The sequence below is a fragment of the Myotis davidii genome, unplaced genomic scaffold (assembly GCF_000327345.1).
Source record: "Myotis davidii unplaced genomic scaffold, ASM32734v1 scaffold821, whole genome shotgun sequence".
Classification (NCBI taxonomy): Eukaryota; Metazoa; Chordata; class Mammalia; order Chiroptera; family Vespertilionidae; genus Myotis; species Myotis davidii.
In genome coordinates, this window is record NW_006295269.1 from 3,904,710 (window position 1) to 3,907,446 (window position 2,737).

Genomic DNA, 2,737 nt, shown 5'->3' on the forward strand with positions numbered 1-2,737 from the left:
AAAGAGTGGTTTTGTGGAGTCCGCTTTTGAGTACTGGCCCTGGGAACGCAGGGTGCCATGTAACCCTTCCTGAGTTGTCGTCTCAGATCTGGGTGCCACCCTATCAGGGCTCCATGCAGCCTTTCTTAAACTTGATACTGTAGACACTTGGGTGTCTGGGCACTGTAGGCTGATGAGTAGCATTCTTGTCTTCTTGGCTTCTACCCTTGAGATGCCAGTAGCAACCGTCAGCTGAGACCACGAAAAATGTGTCTAACATCACCACTTATCCTGAGGGACAAAATCTTCCTTTTAGAGTCCCTGTAACTAACAGGCAAATTAGGATTCTGTGCTCTGATGCCTCGAGGAGGAAACTGGTTAAATGTTTAGGGTAGTAGGTGAACTATGACTGAGATGGTGCTGAGATGCTGTCCCTGCCTGAGTTAGCCAAACTGTAGAGTTAGAGAGCACTGATTCCAATGTTGTCTTCATTCTCACACCAACTTCAAGTTTGGGGATTTCTGACAACCACTCTCAGGTCCCCAAATTTGCTAATAGGATTCACAGAACCCACTGGAAGTTATTCTATCCAGGGTTCTGACTTACTGCAGGGGAAGGATACAGATTAAAGTCAGCATGGGAGGAGAGACGGTAGGCAGAATTTGGGAGGGTCTATACATGAGGTTCCTTTGGCCTTTCCCTGTGAAATCCGCACACGTTGCCTTCCCAGGATTGATGTCTGACATTACTCTGTGCAGTATTGCCAAGCAGGGACGCTTCCCTTAGTGAAATGTGCAGAGATTTGTGGGGTTCCATGACTGATTAATTGATTGTCCATGTGTTAATCTTAGCCAATGTGTGACTCAAAGCCCGCCCCCTACATCTGATGATGGGCGATTCTGGCATGGTCATCCCTTACCATAAACTATGGGATATGGCTGATCCCACCTAACAGCTCTCACTCTAAACAAAGCCACCCTGTCTCAGACTGCTTCCCAGAAGTTGAGGGCAGACCACTCTTTAGGTGTGACCAAGTTCTTTGTTACACAGTCCCTGAGAGGAGGGGCAGCCGCCCACTGTCCACTTGTCGTTGAGGTAGCCAGCAGCAATTCAGGTGTGATGTGTCAATGGCAGGCCTGTTGTTTTGCTGGGGCTGCCATAATAAAATACAGACTGGATGGCTTACACAAAATAAATTTCTTTCTCGCAGTTCTGGAGGCTAGAAGTGTGAGATCAAGGTGGTGTCAACAGGGTTGACGTCCTTCTGAGGCCTCTCTCCTTATCTTGCATGCAGCTGCCACCTCACTGCGTCCTCACGTGGTCTTTTCTCTGTGCACATGCATCTCTAGTGTCTCCCTCTTCTTAGAAGGATACCCATCATGATGGGTTAGGGCTTTACCTGAATGACCTCATTTTAACATCATTACATCTTTAAAGACTTTAGCTTTAAATATGATTACATTGTGTGGTACTAGGGGTTGGAACTTCAACATATGAATTTGGGAGGGGAAGACACAATTCAGCCCAAGACACTCTGCCCTCTAGTCTCCATCCCCTCAAATTCGTGTTGTCTTGTGTATGAATATATCACCCCATCACAGCAACCCGTTTACCCATGAACCTGTTCCAGCATCTACTCCAGGATCTCATCTAAGTACCTAAGTCTGCTACGGGGGTGGCTCTTGGTCTGATTCACTTGAGCAGGTTCCTCCCCAGCTGTGAACCTGGGAACCACACAAGCTGTCTCCTTCCAAAATGTAGTGTTGGGGCAGGCACAGGAGAGGCATTCCCTTTCGAAGGGGCAGAATTAGAACGAGGAAAGGGACCACTGGGTCCAAGTAAGTCCAAAAGCTGGCAGGGGAAATTCCATTAGATTTTTAAAATATCTTTTACTGATTTCAGAGAGGAAGGGAGAGGGAGGGAGAGAGATAAACATCAATGATGAGAGGGAATCATTTACTGGCTGCCTCCCGCATGACCCACACTGGGGATCGAACCCGCAACCCAGGCATGTGCCCCGACCAGGCATTGAATCATGACCTCCCTGTTCACAGTTCTATGCTCAACCACTGAGCCATGCTGGTTGGGCAAATTCTGTTAGATTTTTAAGGCTGTAGAATTGTCCACTTTGTGTTGGTGATGCTCTCTCTCCTAAGCCCCTGGGGTGAGGGCTCTGTCTTCTAGACTCATTGGTGCAGCAGTACCCCCACCCCTCCTGGTCAAAGTAAATATGATGAGAAATATTGAGCCCTGCTTGGTCCTCAGATGTTTAGATGTTGCATTCAAGGTGGAGAGACGGACATCTACACACAGTTGTAACAAACTTGTAATAAACAAAAGTTGTAATCGATAGTAAATTGTATGAGTGCTAGAATTTACTATTTAAGAGTTTAGCAGTTTGGTCTGGAATATCCTCAGGAATATTTTGAGATTTTTCTCACATCATTTCTTGTAAGAAATGATTGAATCAATGAATCAAGAAAATAGAGAATTAGCACATTTGCTTTGGTAAGCTGGAGAATCTAAGGACTCCAGATAGGATTGGGGATCATAATTGAAAAGCTCAACAGCTTGATCATCATTCCTAAATATGTCCTTAATATACTTTTAACCTCCAGGGATTATCTTAGTGCAGATTTAGGAATGTTTTCCCCAAATAACTCATTTTTTTCTAAGACCTTTCAATATATATTTTTTAAGAGCTCACTGCTCTCGGAAGAAAGTGGTAGGATACTTTTAGGGATTCACAGTTGGTGTT